Source organism: Silene latifolia, chromosome X, assembly GCF_048544455.1.
Source record: "Silene latifolia isolate original U9 population chromosome X, ASM4854445v1, whole genome shotgun sequence".
Classification (NCBI taxonomy): Eukaryota; Viridiplantae; Streptophyta; class Magnoliopsida; order Caryophyllales; family Caryophyllaceae; genus Silene; species Silene latifolia.
Genome location: NC_133537.1, coordinates 269,322,595 through 269,343,721, shown reverse-complemented (window position 1 = coordinate 269,343,721; position 21,127 = coordinate 269,322,595). Strand labels below are relative to the sequence as shown.

Here is a 21,127-nt window from a genome sequence, read left to right as displayed (position 1 = left end):
GAATCAACGCACATGATCAAGACTGCCTTACAATAGATTGCTCCCTCAAACAACATCGAAAGATGAATATTGGGCCCCATCTACTCCAACTTCAATGCAACCACTGGGTAAAAACACGACAAAATCCGACACCATATTACATTCACCAACTTCTGAAGACGGTAAGACTCATAAGAAAACATACATTAAGCGAAGGAATTATCCGAGGGAGACCTTAATTACAGTTCTGCTAGTGGGGTTAGCTGTGCTTGCCTCAATCAATGCGATATTACATGGAGGAGGTGCTGGAGTCGTAGAGTTACAAGAACATGCAGGTGGTCTTTTCGCATTGCAAGTAGTCAACAGTTCTTGGTTGCAGGTCATTCTGGCTGGAGTTCCTTGGTATCTTGTTGGAATAGTTATTGAACGCTTTGTCGATGGTCTCTCAGGCAGGAACAAAGTGTCATACCGAAAGTGTTGCTGCTGAACCTAGAACTCAAATAACAGTAGAAATTTACAATTTGTATAGAAAAAATCATACTCCGTATATACCATTATACCAACCGATTATAAAAGCTATAAGCAATTATACTACAATTATACTCCGTGGTATTCTTGTGTACAGCGTGTGATACATAAGTGGACTCATGAGACTCAAAAATATAGGTGGACTCACCGGATCTTACCTATATATATATAGGGTCGGGGTCACGTACGAACTAAAGTTCAGTACGAACCGTACGAACTAATTTAATTTATCATAACAGCAAAACAAAACCCATCTAACTTCCCTCACACTTATCCTTTATGTCTGTTTATTCACACACCCCGCCTAACTTTCCATCTCCTTCATCTATCACTATCACCATCACCATCCGATGTTGCTTCCAGGAAGACCGCCGGAGATGATGCTATCCTCCGCCGCCCACGCAGACCAAGCCACCGCGCTTCTTTTGTCGCTCTTATGGCCAACAACCAAGTTATGGATTTTCGGTCATCTTCCATGAGGGGCAGTTTTCGACTCTAAATTTTACAATTTCTTCGATTTCGACGATACTATATTTTTTCTAAAATCTTAATTCGTTTATCGTAGATCTTGCATTCCGATTGAATTTTGCAAAAACAAATATCACTGGTTAATAGAAACAGTTGCAGTTACAGATGGTTGAATCTATTATGAGGTATAAGGATATGATTACTAGAGGTAGTACTAAATGAACAATTTTTTTTTATTTCAATTTTTATTATTTAAGTGTTTTGGTTCATTAATTTTGGGTTTGATGAAATGTAAAGTATTGTTGTTTAGGAATGAATGATTAGGGAGGACGAACTGGGGTTGTTAGTTCTTAAGATGCAAAGCTGGTTTGTGGAATTATTGGTGATAATGTTAGTGGTCATGATTTGTCAAGGATTTAATTATAAATTAAGACTCTTTAGTAGTTAATGATTTGTTGACAATGGTGATTTCAATTATTAGTCAGTGGTTACGTTTTCTTGATCCGGAGTAGTATATTATTATCTGTAAAGTAGTCCTCCGGATACTCTGAGTTCTTAACACTTCCATTTTCTAGGGGATTTTGAACAATCATAAGAATTCAGCGAATTAGATTGAAGATAATTCTCTAAATGACAATCAATGATTGAGTTTAAGGGCTATAAATTGCGCTAAGCAAGATTCCTCAATAGGACCCCTTTTTTCAGTCTTGGATTGAGTGACGAAAATCGTCTTAGATCTAGCGTGGAGAAGCATTTTTAGTTTCACTTCTCATCTATTCAATTACTTAGCCATCACTAAACTATAAAACATATGATATATAGTGAGTTCATACCCTCAAGCCTCAACAAACATCTTTCTAATAGTTGAAATGGTAATATTGACAATATTTGACATTTATCTTGTACCAATGAATTTCAATGAACTTTTGTGTTCCTTTCAATCCTAACCTGTTCTCGATTCACCTCTTATGCTGATGGCAGATTTACTCTGATAGACTGCTCACACTTGCGAGTGTTTACGGTTTCTGGAAGTACGTCTCAAACCTAGACAGCCTTGAGGCTCGTCGTTACCTTAAAATGTTATATGCCCTCAAATACCGCAAACTGGTAAGAAGAAACCCTATAATTTACAGTTTTCTTTAGTCGCTTCTTTATCTAATGTGATGATCTCTCTTGCACTTAAAATAGCGCTGAACAATTTTGCCATACACTCGATTTTCAAGCTGAGTCAGTTCCGCATGCCATCTAAAAGAGTGTATCTAGAAAGGTAAAAGAGTGTATCTAGCTTGTCAGAGATGTGTATCTAGCATGTCATAGATGTATATTTAACAATATAAAGGAGTGTATCTAGCATGTCAGGTATGTGTATCTAGTAAGGTAAAGGAGTGTATCTACCATACGATGGATGTGTATCTAGGTTACCATAGATGTGTATCCAGAAAGGTAAAAAAGTGTATCTACATTGTTAGAGATGTGTATCTAGCAAGGTAAAGGAGTATATCTAGGTTGATATTTTATTGAGAGAATGACATTCTTTCGAATAAGCATCTGAATTTGTCCCCTTGTATCGAAGTGTAGCATGTTTTGTTGGTATAGACTGCTATCTCCAATAGTGATCGAACTTTTAACTGTCTTTGATCTTAAAATGTTTGTATTTAGTCTATAATATGATTGAGTGCTGCCTCATACTGTTTAAAATTCTTCATTTACTGATGTTTAGTAAATGTTTCCCCTAGTGCTTGTCTTTTTCATTTCGATAACTTACTAACCTATATTTTTTATTGGCAGCCAGAGGAGTGTATGTAGCACAGTAAAAGAGTGTATCTAGGTTGTCAGAGATGTGTATATCACAAGGTAAAAGAGCGTGTCTAGCTTGATTACCACTCATTTGTTTGAAATCCGAACCCTCAACAACATTCTCATCGAAAGATTAAAGGGAAAATTTTATCGCACGACAATTAGGCCTGCCCTATTTTACGGCTCCGAGTGTTGGGCCGCGAAACATTGTCACATTCAAAAGATGAGTATGGCGGAGATGCGCATGTTGAGGTGGATGTGCGGACATACAAGGAAAGATCGGTTAAGGAATGAGGTGATTAGAGAAAAGGTAAAAGTGGCGCCAATAGAGGACAAGATGATGGAAAACCGACTAAGATGGTTTGGCCATGTGAGAAGGAGACCTATGGACGCACCAGTTAGGAGGCTGGAGACTTGGAGTACAGAAAAGGCTCCTAGAGGTAGAGGAAGACCGAGACAGACATGGTTGAGAGTGATAGAGCACGATATGAGAGTTCTGGGGCTTGAGGAGAGTATGGTGATGGAGAGGGCACAATGGAGGGAAAGGATACATGTGGATTTTTAGTATTTGATGTTTTTTGACAGATTTAGTGTTTTTTTTATTTATTTAATTTAAAGAAATTAATTTATTTATTTTCCTCTCCTTTATTACACACTTTTTCAACAACCACTTTCTTATAGTTTTTACCTGGTTCATTCCGGATCCTTAACTCTATTTCGGTTTTAAAAATCATTTTAATCTTTTCTCTCGATTTAAATTTTAAGTTTTTATAAAAGAAAGACGGAATTCGATTTTAAAATCCCTAAGTTCACCTTGACTTTCCATTACATTTTCGTTCTCCCTTTTTGTTCTTCATCTTCCCTTTTTTTATTTCGCATTTTGAGGCGTGCGTTCACCCATGGACGGTTCGAAAGGATGATTCATGTCAGCCGACCCCAAATCATTTTGGGATTAAGGCTCTGATGTTGTTGTTGTTGTTGTTGTTATGATGTGCTGGTTTTACTATTACCCACTTTCTTTGAAGATTTTTGAGTTAGCTTGATCAGCATGTCGTTGTTCGTCATAAGATGTTAGACATTACTTTCTTTGATAGTTTCCTTTCCGTCTAACTACCTCTTGATGAACATTTTGTCTTCTAAAGCAATTAGTCTATTACTCTTACTAGTCTTCTGTCTTCTAGGTTTCATTTTCTTTGATTCAGTAGAATGCTATTTTCTTATAGTTTCTTAATTAATATAACCGATTTGGGAGATCGATGCAATGCCTGCCACCCTTGTGTTTAAAGCTCTTGCTGGTCACCATTCATGGCCTCTACTTTTCCATCCTCTTTCTTGTCAACCCTCACCATCTCTTTGAAACTGCTACTAATTACCCCTGGTATGCTATTTTCTCATTTGAGACCGTTTTAAGCTTAATACCAATTCTTTCAATGCTATATGCTCATAACCTTAAAGACCGTCTCTAATACCTTACTAAATTTGCTTTCCTTCAGGTCTTTTGGATTCTATCTATTGCTTTTCATTGTTACCTTGATCCAATACTTCATCACTGCCAACACTTCTCCGGCGTAACGACTATTACTTCGCTATTTTTAGATAATGTGATGATTAAATGATTGGATTTTAGATAATGTGATGATTAAATAGGTAATAGTATAAGATCTTCACTATTTAATTTACTGTAATTGGAATGACAACAATTAATTTGAGATGAGGATAATGTGATTGGGATGGGGCGGCACATTTGCATTTTAACCTTGATTTTCATCATTCGTATTTTGTAGCTACGTAGTTGACACAATGAGGGCTACTACAGAAACTGAATCATTACTTAGAGCCTCTTCTGCACATTAACAGTGGAATTGGATTTTTCTAGGCCTGTGAAGGTGTTGGCGTTGTTGCATCATTGCGCAAGCTAACAGGAGCTACTGACCCTCTTCAAGCTGAACCTGGAACTATCAAAGGAGATCTTGCTGTCCAAACTAGAAGGTTAGTCTCTTGTGGCTAAAGATACAAGTTCCCGGAAAACCTTGACTTGACAGTCATAACAATGTTTACAAAACTTGCGAGTTACGAGATATGGTTTGTCAGGTATGCTCGTTTCGTGAATGTTAACTTGAACTTGTAAGTGCAAGAATGTGATTCATGGAAGTGATCGGCTGACAATGGCAAGCTCGAAATTGGTAACTAATTCTATGCTTTTCTTTTACTCATCTACTAGATGGTCCTTTAATGAATTAGATGCAGTAAATAGATTAATAGATTATTGTTAAATGCTTTATTGTGAAGTTTGGGAGATGTAAATAGTCAAACATGTGATGCGCGTTTTTAACAGTACATACTCTATCGTGTACTTTTTCCAACTGAGCGACATGAGCGTTATATTTGGTCAAACGCTCAGACATGGAGATCTTGCATTCTAACGAGCATGGAATAGAAACTCCGAGTTGTTTATGGTTTCTTTCTTTGGGAAGCTAAATTTATACAGTAATTTAATACTGGTGAGTGGTAAATCGTAATTGTTGACGGCGTATCTTGTAGTCTTATATTCTAATGTGCGTTTTTCTTTTCAGGTCTCTGGTTCAAAGAAGATGGAATATGCCAATTTACTCCTGCTCAAGAACCGTGGCTTAAGAAATGACTTTTGACCAATTTTGTAAGAGTGTCAAGCGAGCTCTTCACAATATTGAGCTTCTTGAATGAGGTAGATGCTTTTCACATACCGGCATGACCGTGTGACATTAATTTCTTTATGTTGAATTAAAATGTAATTTTTGTTCATATTCTAGGAATAATTTTGTAATGACTTACCTATTTTGTGGTATTCTATCAATCATGAGTCATGATCTCATGACTAGATACAACCTGAGATTCATTCTTGTATAAAAAGCTTTAGCATTTCTGAGTTGCAAGCTCATCAGAAAAATTGGTCCATGGTGCATAATTAACCGGTTCAACAATTATAAATTTGTAAGCGGCGAACAAAGGGAGTATCATATACGGAAAAATCAATCGTCTGTGAACTCAAATCTAAGTGCAAAGTGACAAGCCCAACAGTGTACAAATTGGTTTGGTGATACAAGTACATCAAATGTATAAAAAGCTTTAGCATTTCTGAGTTGCAAGCTCATCAGAAAAATTGGTCCATGGTGCATAATTAACTGGTCTAACAATTATAAACTTGTAAGTGGTGAACAAAGGGAGTATCATATACGGAAAAATAAATCGTATGTGAACTCAAATCTAAATGCAAAGTGACAAGCCAACATTGTACAAATTGGTTTGGTAATACAAGTACATCAAATAGTCATACTGTCACAACTTTACAACTCGTTTGCACAAATTAAGAGGTCCATTTCATGCTAAAAAACATCTGAGACAAACATCACAAGATTACAAGTTACAACTAGGTGAACACCCACGGAAATTCCTTGCAAACAGCAGACAACAAACAAACACGTCATTCACTATTTAACTCAGAACCGTCGAGCACCCTATCGATTCAGAATCACTCGAACAACCAGAAACATTCAACAGTGGATCACTATCGCAAGAACTCAACCCTTATTTTATCTGCAAACTGCTTACCTAGAAAACAGGAACTGTTTCGAAACACCAACGCCTTTCTTATGTACTCGAATAAGTTCCGAGTTCATACTCACACAAGAACTATCACCACTCACAGTTACTCCTGAATTTTGCAGATAAATCTTGTGACACATTCGTACTCGATTCAATATCCATAAAATCATGACATACAACACTCGATTCATGCTCGGAACTAGAACAACCTCGAGATCCTTGCTTAAGCTACATCAATGTCGCATGTGCATACCAATTCATAATCAATTTTATCAATTAGGGTTCGAAGTAACATAAATCAAATCGATAAATTAAAATAGTTAAAATGTAGAAAATACCGAAAATTGAGAGAGATCGAATCGTCTTTATGAAGCTTAGAAGGAGGTGTTTCTTGTTCGAACCATTCCACCATTTAGAGCGATGAAGACGACGAAGACAATCTTATATAACACCTGATATTATACATTGAAACAAGTACCGTTCTAATGTTCAATACAGTAATTTGAAACCTTCCAACCATCTGACGATCATATATACATTTGTTTATGAACTGAGTTCAGTACAAACCGTCTGACAAGCAAGATAGTAGAGGATACACATGGTATTACTAGCAAGATACACATATTGCTACCTCAGATACACATGTTATTTCTACTGGATACACATCTCGATTTGTGTATCCGGCAGTAATACCATGTGTATCCGGTAACAATATCGCATGTATCTGGGTTGATATTTTGTGTATCCACCATCCAACCACAACTACTACAACAATCGGGCGCCTACCACTACCAAAGCTATTGTGGACCACCACGAACGGCACAAGAGATGTAACCAGCCAACTCCGATGAAGCCGGTGTTATATTGGGTCACCCCAAACGTCATCATCAGCACTCAACACCAAGCAACCTTCCAACAACATGATTAATTTCACAAAAAAAATTAGCAGGCAGTGATCTCAAAACCATTTAATTACCCGAAAGTATACATTGAAAGGCCATATTGAGCAGCATCTCAGGATCATATCAAATACGACGTCGTCGTGCTGATATGATCACCGCCACCTTCAGATCGTACCAGCTCTAACCGACGGAGAGACTACAATAACAAATATACACCTTAAAGTAACGAGAATACCAACAATATTATTGGTATTTCCGAGTTATGATCACCGCCACCTTCAATTTTTAATTCAGGGGAGCCGTAAATTTCCGAGTCAAGCTTGCTCATCAAAGGCCATTCCTACATATTGTATGTTGATTGTATTTTTAGAAACTTTATTCTAAGAAAATTGTATTTAAATTACAACAATGTAATTGCAGACCAACATAAAACAGTTAGCATTGCATTGATTATCTAATAATATATGGATCATGCCGTAACCAGTTTAATGCTACTTGGGTTTGGACGGGCAAGGGTCTCTCGAGCAAATTCTTCACCTCTAAACCATGAAAACTGATCTCCTGTCTCCATTACAAACCATACCTCCGACAAACATCATACCAACTGACCACCTGCAACTCCATTTTTGTTTAATCTCGCATCATCAAACCACCATAGTTTGGACGAACGCGCCTCAACAACTCACATAAATCTAATTTTTTATAAAATTGAGATAGATCTAAGAAAAACAAAGAAATGTTTAGAAAACTAATCACACTGATGATATTTTTGGAAGATTTTGAATCAAAATTGAGTAAATAATGACTTAAAATGCACCTAATTGTGGTGGTGGTGGTGGTGCAGCAAGCAGGGTGGCGACAGTGTAGACGATGCGCCGAGGGAAGGGCTGCAAGAAGGAAGACGGTCGCAATGAGAGAAGAGAAAGAGAATCGAGAGGATCGTCGGCGAGTTTGCCGGAGGAAACATGGCGGTCGTCTCTGCCGGCATCTGGTGGTGGCTGTTGGAGTTGGTTGGAACTTGATTGAGGTGAGAGAGAGGATAAGGAAGGTTGGGTTTATTTACGCTTTCTCATAAGCAGCAGAAATGTTGTTGGTTGGTTATCTTAGTGTTTATTGCCTAAATTAGATAGTTCGCACCGAACTTTAGGTTCGTACAGGATCATATATATATATATATATATATATATATATATATATATATATATATATATATATATATTTGGGATCCGGTGAGAACCACCTACATAGTGAGAACCTTGAGAACTCCACGTTAATGATTTTTTTTCTAAACAATAACGACATATTTGGATTCGGCATAGAATTTTATGTTTAGATAACAAATTTCTAGGTCGAAAAAGCATAAATTATTGACCGGAATCGAGACGAGAAATATTTTATTAATTTTCATGCACCTACTACTCATTTTTCATGTATCTAACAATTTACACGCACCTAGAACTCATTTACGTGCACCTACATGCTGATATTTTCATGAACCTACTAATCATTTTCAGGCATGTAACAATTTTCATGCACCTATTATTCGTTTTCGTGCATCTATAGCCATTTTAGTATACCCAATCGTATTTGATGATGATTTAGTAAGGGTTCTCACAGTTCTTATTATATTACTGGTTCTCACCGGATCCTGACCCTATATATATATATATATATATATATATATATATATACATATACAATTTGGATCACATGAGTCTACCCTATCCTTTTGAGTCCGTGAGTCCATGATACAATATCACACGTTATATTAAAAATATCACAACTTATACTACAAAAAATAAAAAAAATCGTGATATTGTTTTCTAATACAATATCACTCGTTATGTTAAACAATATCACAGCTTACAATATCACACGTTATACTAAACAATATCACAACTTACACTAAAAAACAATTCCAAAAAAAAAAAAAATCGAAAAAAAACATTCGTGATATTGTTTTGTAATACAATATCACACGTTATGCTAAACAATATCACAGCTTACAATATCACACGTTATACTAAACAATATCACACCTTACACTTAAAAAAATCGAAAAAAAAAATTTAAAAAAAATTCATGATATTGTTTTGTAATACAATATCACATGTTATGTTAAACAATATCACACGTTATACTAAACAATATCACGACTTACACTAAAAAGGAAAAAAAAAAGAAAAAAAAAACTTCGAAAAAAAGTGATATTGTTTTGTATAGTGCGTGATATTGTTTTATGGACTCACGGACTCAAATTTTTAGGTGGACTCATCTGATCGTACCTCTCTCCTCTCTCGTATATATATATATATATATATATATATATATATATATATATATATATATATATATATATATATATATATATATAGAGGTGGGATCCGATGAGAACGAACACTCGGTGAGAACGACTTAGCTATATAAACATAACAGGTCACGTGTGATTGCCATTTCAACTCAAAATCAGCACACAACTAATTATTCACAACAAACACATCTCAAATCTTATCTACTCATCCTCGTCCACCATCACCGCCGGCGACCAGCAGCCACCTCCACCGCCAGTCGACATCGACAAACACCACGACTACCACCAGACGCCGGCGACTTCTCATATCCCAGTCTCTATCTATTTTCACGTTCTATGTTGCTTCTTTGAAGGTAATCGTTGCGTTGCCGTTGTTCTCACCGTCGCTTTTGCCACCGTTCTCACCGTCGATCCGCAGCGACTACCACCGGCGAACTGGCTACATCACCGACAGCACCTTTGACCTCTCATGACCGTCGCACTCGCACATTCGCACCCCATAAAACATCTTTCTCCGGTGACTAATTTGGCGTTGTCGGCGATCTCTTAAAAGCTACTATTTTCAGATCTGATATGTTGCTGCCGGCGACGGCTTAGTGTGATTGTGGGCTGATTTGCTATTGTTGGTGGTGGTGGTGGCCAACAATTTTGGGGGTACCTCCTACCCTCCGGTACCAGCCTCCTCCTTTTGTCATCCTTATCAATACAGTAATTCAGGCTTGGAACATCATTTACTATTGAAAGTGGGATTGGGGATAAAGATGACCTAAAAGATGGGTTGTTAATCGACTTAAGGTTACTAAGAAATTATTACTAAATCCTTGACCACTATCATCACTAATCTCTTATTTAACCTTGTATCCCCCCCTAATTACCCTTGTGAACCCAGTAACCCTGGTTTGTCCCTTATTGATTCAATACAACTTCACTTAATCTAAATTTACTTCTAGTTTGCATCTTAGTTTACAATCAACCAACCTTACTTTTATTTGACTAAAATAGGATTTAAATCGACTAAGTATACACTCCCGCCATCCTTGTGGATTCGACCCCGATTATACTACTTAATTGTGTTGTCTTATAAATTGTTTTTGAGCCGGGAATCGACGACTATAACCGATTATCAAAATGGCGCCGTTTCCGGGGATTGCGTTAGGTTTTGCTTGGCTAGTTAAGGTGTTAGCTTTAGTCTTGGTTTACTTGTTTGTTTGTTTTAGTAATTGTGTGCCTCTTGTAGAGTGTGAGATTTTGCCTTACCCTAGTGTGTAAAAGCACTAGGAGTCTTATGGTTTGTCAAGTTGCATGCCTAGGAGAAACCTTTACGCTTTGCTCTTTGACTCCGACCCCGAAAGGCTTTTTAGGGCCTTAAGGAATATGACTATTTCATGGGTTAGAAACTCTCCTCAAGCAACTTTGGACCAAGCAAACTCACCCACCCAACCTCTCATTGAAATCACAACTCAACAACAATCAAACAGTACCATTGAGCCTCTACTTGAAAACCCATTTTATAATCTCCAAATCACAAACACACCACCCCAAACACCACCCCAAAACATACTAATTCCACAAACACAAATGGCAACTTAATGTGACCAGAACCACCCTAACCCCAATGATGCTTGCAATTGTGGGGAAATATCCGTATAAAACCCCTTAAAATTAAGGACTATAACGTAATTTATCATGTGATTAATGGTCATGAACGAAAAACAAGAGAAACGATAAAAGAATAAGAATCAACCTCGGGTCCTGTGCAAAAATCGGCCTAAGAACAGAAATCAACGCAGATTTCCTCCTAATCGTTGCACCCAAGATCGTCTGAGACTATGCCCCTTGTGCTAGAAATTGCTCTCTGATTGTCTTGCAATATTGAGAGAGCTTTTGTGAGTTATTGATGTGAGATCTAGAATTTCAGAGAAAAAGACTCAAAAATCTTAATTTTTACTTCAACTGAGAAGGGTTAGGTCAAAAGGAGAGAAGGACTCTCCTTTTGTTCTATTCGGTCGACCGACCGGTTGCTCAGGGAGGGAGTGGGCTTTCCACTTTCTCCTTATTTAACTCGTGGTCCGACTCGTTTTGCTAAATGTATATGACGGGTTTTAATTATAAATCATCATCCGTTATCGGATATTAAAATATCGACTAGTAACATGAATCAGTCGACATATTAATACTTGTCCGACAATGACAATATTGTATAATTAATTAATTCAATATACATTAATTAAATATAACCGTTTATATTCAATTTACGAATTAAGCCCTTAATTCACCTTAGCCAGTATTATTTAATCCGTATTAAATAATAATCTCAACATCGCGTTTGACTAATTATTAGTCAATAACTCCGACTAATCGCTTAGTCATATTAGGCATCAACATGACTGTATTTTCATACCGTCACATCTCTCAAACGTATCCTATAGGTGTGACTTTTAGGGACCAGTTGATCACCGCCATCTGTATGACAATAACGTCAAACTTATCTAGCAAGCCAATCGTTATTGATAAACGTGGACCAACTGATAATAATACGAAAGTATACCCTTTGATCCTTTTAGAGATTTATATGTCATTGCACTAACTGTGGAGGACACCAGCCCCAACAAGCTCCCACTTGTCCGTACAAGTGTACGTGCAATAACGTTATCCGCACTAACTGGAGGACACCGGCTCCAACAAACTTCCACTTGTCCGTACAAGTTTATGTGCGATAACCGATTCTCATATCCATTTAAAATTTCTCCCACTCAATGTAAAACAATTTGCAGATCCGTATCCGCAAAGGTCGTATTTTACAATCGATCTGTATCAAGAGCGGTTTCCCCGACTAGAGAGTAACTTAATTGATAAAACGAATCCGTATTCGAGCATGGCCATGCATTTCGATTCTGACTCCTCGAGTGGCCCCGAGAAATATCGAGTACCTGATAAAGGCTGAATATTTCCTTCAACTCGACTCCTGCCGATCTAAGCACAACATGAAATGACCCAGAAAAAATCTACTTGGCCCCCTATTACGGATGACCGTGAGAAAGAAACCAAAGTCACCCAAAATCTGCCTTAATCTCAAGAGACAGTCGATAGTCAAAAGAATCGACTCTTAGGATCACCATGGAGGTCCTATCCACGACCTGGCACCGAATGTTATAAAACATTTAGGACTCCACGTCCTTGTCACAATTGTGTCCTACGAGATATCCGTATAACTCGCCTCTGTGATTGGTCAGTCAACCGTTTGACTTATGGCTCGTTGAACCCACCATCAACCAATGTCACAAAATAATTGCCAGAGTTATCAGCCCACGTGGGCAATTAAGGACCTAAATATAATGTTTGTTCAGTTCACTTTGTGGTGTTCAAAATTGTCGTATCATTCCACATGAAAAACAAAATATATAAATATCAAAACGATGATGTCGTATAGAGTACACGAGAAAATGAATCTAATCCATAAAAGAGCACTACAACTCAGGAACACGTTTAATTCCCATGGAATTAACATGCCCTTCATGCTTATCTTGTCGTAATGGTTTAGTGAGAGGATCTGCTATATTATCATCTGTAGCAATCTTTTCTATCACTACCTCCTTTTGCTCCACGTAATCTCGGATTAGATGAGCTTTCCGTTGTACATGTCTGGACTTGTTGCTAGACTTAGGCTCCTTAGCCTGGAAGATGGCACCTCTATTGTCGCAATAGATGGTGATCGGGTCATTCGAACTAGGCACTACTGATAGTCCTTGTAAGAATTGACGCATCCATATCGCTTCCTTTGCAGCTTCAGAAACGGCATAGTACTCGGACTCAGTCGTAGAATCTGCTGTAACACTTTGTTTGGAACTCTTCCACCGATCGCAGCGCCATTAAGAGTAAAAAACGAATCCAGACTGAGATTTCGAGTCATCTCGATCCGTTTGGAAGCTAGCATCTGCGTAACCGGTTGCGCATAGCTTTTGATCGCCTCCATAAGTCAATGCCCAATCTTTAGTCCTCCGTAGGTACTTAAGAATGTTCTTGACAGCCATCCAATGTGATTCACCTGAATGCTGTTGGAATCGACTCGTCATACTCAATGCATATGCCACGTCCGGACGTGTGCATATCATGGCATACATGATTGATCCTATAGCCGAGGCATAAGGAATCCGTGTCATGCGCTCTTTCTCTTCCGGTGTCTCTGGTGCCTGAGACTTGCTCAAATGCACCCCTGGAGCCATAGGAAGAAACCCCTTTTTGGAGTTAGTCATGCTGAATCTCTCTAGAATCTTGTCTATATAAGATTCCTGACTGAGAGATAACATCCGACGTGATCTATCTCGATAGATACGGATGCCCAAAATTCTTTGTGCCTCACCCAGATCTTTCATCTGGAAATGGTTCTTCAACCATACTTTTACCGAAGTTAAGAGAGGTATGTCATTCCCAATTAGGAGTATGTCATAAACATACAATATTAGGAAGACAATCTTGCTCCCACTCGACTTGATATATAGACATGGTTCCTCGACCGATCGAGTAAATCCATTCTCTTTTATCACTTGGTCGAAACGATGATTCCAACTCCGAGAAGCTTGCTTAAGTCCATAAATGGAACGCTTAAGCTTGCACACTTTCTTAGGATTTTCAGGATTGATGGAACCTTCGGGTTGTACCATGTACAACTCTTCCTCCAAATAACCGTTTAAGAAGGCGGTTTTCACATCCATATGCCAAATCTCATAGTCATGAAAAGCGACAATCGCTAAGATAATCCGAATGGAACGCAGCATGACCACGGGTGCAAAAATTTCATCGTAGTGCAAACCTGGCACTTGGGTGAAACCTTTAGCAACTAGTCGTGCTTTATAGATGTCTTGTTGACCTTCCACATAATGCTTTATCTTGTAAAGCCATTTGCATTGAAGGGGACGAACCTTAGCAGGTAAGTCAACAAGATCCCACACGTTGTTCTCATACATGGAGTCCATCTCGGATTGCATGGCCTCAAGCCATAGCTTTGAGTCGGAACTAGTCATGGCGCCTTTATAGGTTGCGGGTTCACTACTCGTTAAGAGCAGAATGTCATCTATGTCATGTTCCTTGACCATACCAATGTATCTGTACGGAGGAATAGAGACTCTACCCGACCTCCTAGGTTCCTCAGGAATACTAACCGCAGCCGGGATTGAAGGAACTGGTTCCTCCAATGGTTGCTCGGCATTTGGTTCTGGAATCTCCGACAATTCGAAGGTTCTATTACTCCTCGCGTTCTCGAGAAACTCCTTCTCTAAGAATGTCGCACTAGCCATAACAAATACACGTTGTTCGGTTGGCGAATAGAAGTAATGACCAAATGTTCCTTTAGGATAACCTATAAAGTACGTCTTGACCGATCGCGGGCCGAGCTTATCCTCCTGTCTCCACTTGACATAAGCCTCGCAGCCCCAAACCCGTATAAAGGACAAGTTAGGGATCGTTCCTTTCCATAGTTCGTATGGAGTCTTGTCAACAGCTTTAGACGGACTTCGGTTAATTATTAGAGCAGCTGACAGAAGAGCATAACCCCACAATGAATCAGGCAATACGGTGTGACTCATCATGGATCGAACCATATCAAGTAGTGTTCGATTTCTCCGTTCGGACACACCATTCAACTGAGGTGTTCCAGGTGGAGTTAACTGTAAGACAATCCCACAGTCCTTAAGTTGTTGATCAAACTCGTGTGAAAGATACTCGCCACCACGATCTGATCGTAGTGTTTTAATCTTTCCACCCATTTGGTTCTGTACCCGATTCTGGTATTCTTTGAATTTCTCAAAGGACTCACTTTTATGCTTCATTAAGTAGACATAGCCATATCTACGTAAATCGTCCGTGAAAGTGATGAAATACCTATAGCCTTCTCGTGCGGTGATTGACATAGGTCCACACACATCCGTATGTATGAGTCCTAATAGGTCAGCAACGCGCATTCCAACACCTTTGAAGGAAATACGAGTCATCTTACCAATGAGACATGATTCACACGTGCCAAATGATTCAAAATCAAAGGCCGAGATAGCTCCATTCTGTATGAGCTGTTTAACGCGTTTCTCATTAATGTGTCCCATACGGAAGTGCCATAGATAAGTTTGATCTTTGTCACCAACCTTTAACATCTTATTCATTACGTGCAATATTTCGGTGGTCTGATCTAAAACATAAATTCCATTCATGGAGACTGCCTTGTCGTAAATCATATCGTGTAACGAGAAAATGCAGCTATTATTCTCTATTACAAATGAAAAAGCAAGTTTGTCAAGTGCAGAAACTGAAATAATGTTTTTAGATAAACTGGGTACATAATAGCAGTTATATAAAAATAACTCAAATCCGCTAGGAAGCTGGATCACATATGTTCCCCTCGAGACAACAGCCACTCGTGCTCCATTCCCGACACGCAGGTCCACCTCACCCTTTACGAGGGGTTCGATGTTTCGGAGCCCCTGCACATGATTGCATAGATGAGAACCACAACCAGTATCTAGTACCCAAGTTCCGTAACTTGCGTGGTTAATCTCAATCATATGAATAAAAGAAGAAGAAGAAGACATACCAACAGGAGTAACGCGACCTGCTTTTATGTCCTCACGGTATACAGGACATGTACGCCTCCAATGCCCAGTCTTGTGGCAATGATGGCATTCCATGTCATCGACCTTGCTCTTTGTCGCGCCTGGTGAGGTGCTCGACTCACCAGGCCCACTCTTACCTGATCCCGACTTCTTAAACTTCGGCTTACCTACTGCTAGGTCTGCCTGAGCTTTGCCCTTACCCTTGCCCTTGTTTGACACAACGAGAACATCTTGTTTCAGGCTCCCACTAAACCTCATGTCCTTCTCGGTCTGTACGAGAAGGGAGTGTAGTGCATGAGGACTTTTCTTCAAATCATTCATATAGTAATTGGCTCTAAAGAGCGCAAAACCATCGTGGAGTGAATGAAGCATGCGGTCAATCACGATGTTCTCACTGATCTTACAATCAAGTGCCTCCAGTTTCTCGATATTTTTAATCATGCTGAGAATGTGTGGGCTAACCGGTTGGCCCTTCTGGACTTTCGCCTCAAAGAAGCGACAGGTATGCTCATAGGTCACGATTCTCGGTGCTTTCGAGAATTCCTTAGTGAGCGTGGTGAAAATCTTGTTTGCACCTTGGGCTATGAAGCGTTTCTGCAAATTGGATTCCATTGCAAAAATGAGTACGTTCTTTATCGCACCCGCTTCCATGACGAAATCGCTATACGTGGCGATCTCGTTAGCTCCAGCCGTGGGGCCTGGGTTTGGCGGGATGGGCTCAGTCAGATATTTAAGCTTCCCGTCAGCAATGGCAGCATTCCGTAATGCCGCCTCCCAGTCCGCGAAGTTTGATCCATCATTCTTCAGTCGAGTAGACTGATTCATCTGATTCATGAAGATCCGAAGCCAGGACTCACGGTCCAATGTGGCACTTGGCATTGGGTCGTCCGTACGGCCAGCCATTTTGTTATTAGCAGTTTAAAAGATCGTGTTCTTCACTGAAAAAGAAGGAAAAACAAAACGAAATAAGCAACTCATCGAGGTGATTTAAGTCTATTTAAAATTCATTTTAACGCGTAGACTCATTGCACTTGTATAATCAATCTACCTCAAGAATTATACAAATGATCCCAAGACTCAATTTCCGTAAATTGATAAGCCAACTGTTTGGCTAGTTCTACCGTTAGAACTCTTGGTCGATAGATTTCCGTAAATCCTATCTTTAGTCCACCATAATCACAGGATCGTACGAGTGACCATAGTGTTGAGATACAATAGGTCAATCAGTTCCAACTTACCCGACGTAGAAGGGGTCATATTATGCCTACCGACGAAGAAGGGATTCATTGGAGTTTGACCTAAAAAGACTATTCTCAATTTTTGGTTATACGAGGAAGATCCCATCAACTTATTTTTAATTCATTTTAAGTGAACGAAAAACTAGCATTACGTGAATGAATTAACTTAGGCGATGGCTTATAAAGACCGTGTGACATCTGTATGTCAAAGAAAACTAACGCGTAACCTCTATATGAGTCAGTTTTCATGCAAATAATAGGTGGTTTGGTTTTAGGCGGAATATGATGCAAACTATCGTTACGATGAAAAACATAAAAGGAATGCAAAACGTAAATACAAGTCCTAGTGTGGCCTGTCCTAGCAAAATGAACATAATACAACTTTGGAATCCACCGTTGGACCCGAGAAGCTTGTCTTGATGTTCCAACTTGGTCCATGCAGCGGGAGTGAGCATCCGATCCCCATCTTTGGTCTTCTCAAAATTACAATTTAAAATTTACAAAATATAAACCTATTTACATTCTAAATTAAAACTGTAATTACAAGGAAAAATCCAAAACGGAGATGCGAGATCTCAAAATACAACCAAGACCGTGTTCCATCATTACGGTAACACGTTCTACTAAGGCCACACTAAGATACAACCGTTTGTAAAATTAAATACGTAATAAAAACATTCATGGCATTCAAAAGTAACGATAAATAAAAGATGCAACAACTAAAACAAAAATTTATTCGTGACATAATTCCGTAATTATGTTAAATTTATCCAAACCACCTTTTAACGATTAAATTATGTGACAAAACCGCTTTTATCAACTTAATTTTAATCCATAACAATTCGTTACTTTAAACCGCTTTAAAATAACTAAATGGTACGTGTGTGAACCGTTTCACAATCAAGCGAGTGTACAAAATCCGTATAATGTACATTTTATGGCCAAAAGAAAAATTAAAACACGGAAAAATAATTTTAAGCGCAGCCAAAACACATTTCCGCGATCGAGACACTAAAGTCCTCGATCGAAGAACAAAAAGGCTCGATCGACTGATACTGCCAGTCGATCGAGTGGTTTGCCAAACAGAAATTGCTCGATCGACTGATCTCGTGGTCGATCGAAGATTTTTATTAGCAACGCTGTTCGATTGAGTACGAGGACTTCTCGATCGAACAGTTAGGGTTTTAAAAAAGGTTGATCAAGTACTGCGATTACTCAATCGAGTAAAACAACACAGAAAAGCTCTCGATCGAGTAGTATTACGCTCGACTGAGAGCAAAACAATTCTGAAACATTAATACCTTCGTGAAAACGATTTGACAAAACAAAACCAATTGTATATTTGACCTAATCCGTATAAAATTAAATCTACAATTGACAAAACCTTAACATATTGCTATAATGACCGTTTAAAATAACAATATGCAAAAACAAATCGAAAACAAAACCAATCGATCGAGACACTAAAGTCCTCGATCGACTGATCAGCCGTGAACAACATATCACGGTATCCAAGGCAGAAAAATCGATTCAAATCGTTTTATGAAAATCACGATGAAAAAAAAATTACGTAACCTGGCTCTGATACCACTTGTGGGGAAATATCCGTATAAAACCCCTTAAAATTAAGGACTATAACGTAATTTATCATGTGATTAATGGTCATGAACGAAAAACAAGAGAAACGATAAAAGATTAAGAATCAACCTCGGGTCATGTGCAAAAATCGGCCTAAGAACAGAAATCAACGCAGATTTCCTCCTAATCGTTGCACCCAAGATCGTCTGAGACTATGCCCCTTGTGCTAGAAATTGCTCTCTGATTGCCTTGCAATATTGAGAGAGCTTTTGTGAGTTATTGATGTGAGATCTAGAATTTCAGAGAAAAAGACTCCAAAACCTTAATTTTTACTTCAACTGAGAAGGATTAGGTCAAAAGGAGAGAAGGACTCTCCTTTTGTTCTATTCGGTCGATCGACCGGTTGCTCAGGGAGGGAGTGGGCTTTCCACTTTCTCCTTATTTAACTCGTGGTCCGACTCGTTTTGCTAAATGTATATGACGGGTTTTAATTATAAATCATCATCCGTTATCGGATATTAAAATATCGACTAGTAACATGAATCAGTCGACATATTAATACTTGTCCGACAATGACAATATTGTATAATTAATTAATTCAATATACATTAATTAAATACAACCGTTTATATTCAATTTACGAATTAACCGCTTAATTCACCTTAGCCAGTATTATTTAATCCGTATTAAATAATAATCTCAACATCGCGTTTGACTAATTATTAGTCAATAACTCCGACTAACCGCTTAGTCATATTAGGCATCAAACTGACTGTATTTTCATACCGTCACATCTCTCAAACGTATCCTATAGGTGTTACTTTTAGGGACCAGTTGATCACCGTCATCTGTATGACAATAACGTCAAACTTATCTAGCAAGCCAATCGTTATTGATAAACGTGGACCAACTGATAATAATACGAAAGTATACCCTTTGATCCTTTTAGAGATTTATATGTCATTGCACTAACTGTGGAGGACACCAGCCCCAAACAGCAATCCGATTAACTTTGGCACCTTGGCCCCAAACAACTTTGAAATGCATCCCGCTCAAGTTGGCCTTATTGAGAAGGATAGTTTTGGTGGACATATTGATGAAGATGCTCATGCCCATCTAAGGAAGTTCAAAAACAAGGTTGCCATGATGAAGCGGAATAGAGTGTCCGAAGACACATTAAGATTAATGTTGTTTCCATTTTCTTTAAGAGATAAGGGGGACCGGTGGTTGAACATTCATCCACCAAATACCTTCATCACATGGGATGACTTGGCCAAAGCATTCCTTGCCAAGTATTATCCTTCTTCAAAGACCGCTATGCTCCGGAATGAGATCCATACATTCCAACATGAAAATGGGGAGTCCTTGGGTGAAGCATGGGATAGATACCAATATTTGATTTCTAGTTATCCTCACCATGGAATACCGGCTTAGTATATCACTCAAAACTTTTTCCACACTCAGAGATTCCGATGGCAACGCTTTGATCAAGAAAATGGTGGCCTCTGAGGCAAATTATGGCACAAGAGGGAATGTCTTGAGAAAAAGTAAACCCCCTTCCGAATTCCTAGTGAATGTGGAGACTAATGCCAAGCTTGACATGGTCAACAAGAAGCTTGAGGAGTTAAGTAAGAGGAAGTGAACCAAGTAAACCAAGCTACCACATCTCAAGGGCCACACATGGAGGAAGTGATGCAAATACCAACATGTGAGTCATGTGGATGGATGGGGCACATTTATGAAGTATGTGCAAATAACCATTATAACAACTTTGATGGGAACAATGTGCAAGAGGTGAATGCTTTCCAAGCATTTAAAAAATTCTCCAACCGTCCACCTAGGCCCTCATTCAACAACAACCAAGGATCCAACCAAAGCCTTGGCAACCAACCTCAAGCATACCAAGAATATGGGGGTAACCAAGAGAACCAAGGTAATCAAAACTTTTACCAAGGAAACCAAGCCAACCAAGAGTTTGGTCAAGGGTTCAACCAAGGATACAATCAAAGCCAAAATCAATGTTTTAACAACAACTATCAAGGGTACAACAATAAGCAAAGGTACAACCAAGGGCAAAATCATGGATTTAACCAAGGGTACCAAGGGAACAACCAAACTTCCAACTTTAGAGATCAAGGATATGGC

At 38.7% G+C, this 21,127-nt stretch overlaps 1 long non-coding RNA gene and 1 other non-coding gene across 6 annotated transcripts; one reads left to right on the top strand and one right to left on the bottom strand.

The window, feature by feature from the left end:
- The first annotated feature begins 746 nt into the window (after window positions 1-746).
- On the top strand, window positions 747-5,476 carry LOC141616754 (uncharacterized). Of its 5 annotated transcripts, none has more exons than XR_012531028.1 (6): window positions 747-1,160; window positions 1,957-2,082; window positions 2,764-2,829; window positions 4,649-4,761; window positions 4,864-4,955; window positions 5,346-5,476. It is a non-coding gene; the product is annotated as an uncharacterized LOC141616754 (long non-coding RNA). The 5 variants fall into 5 exon arrangements; XR_012531029.1 differs by having other exon boundaries at window positions 747-1,183; XR_012531031.1 differs by lacking the exon at window positions 747-1,160 and adding an exon at window positions 4,266-4,340 and having other exon boundaries at window positions 1,216-2,082.
- Window positions 5,477-20,299: 14,823 nt separating this feature from the next.
- Window positions 20,300-20,406, bottom strand: LOC141625026 (small nucleolar RNA R71). Its single transcript, XR_012534825.1, has one exon. It is a non-coding gene; the product is annotated as a small nucleolar RNA R71 (small nucleolar RNA).
- Window positions 20,407-21,127: the final 721 nt, after the last annotated feature.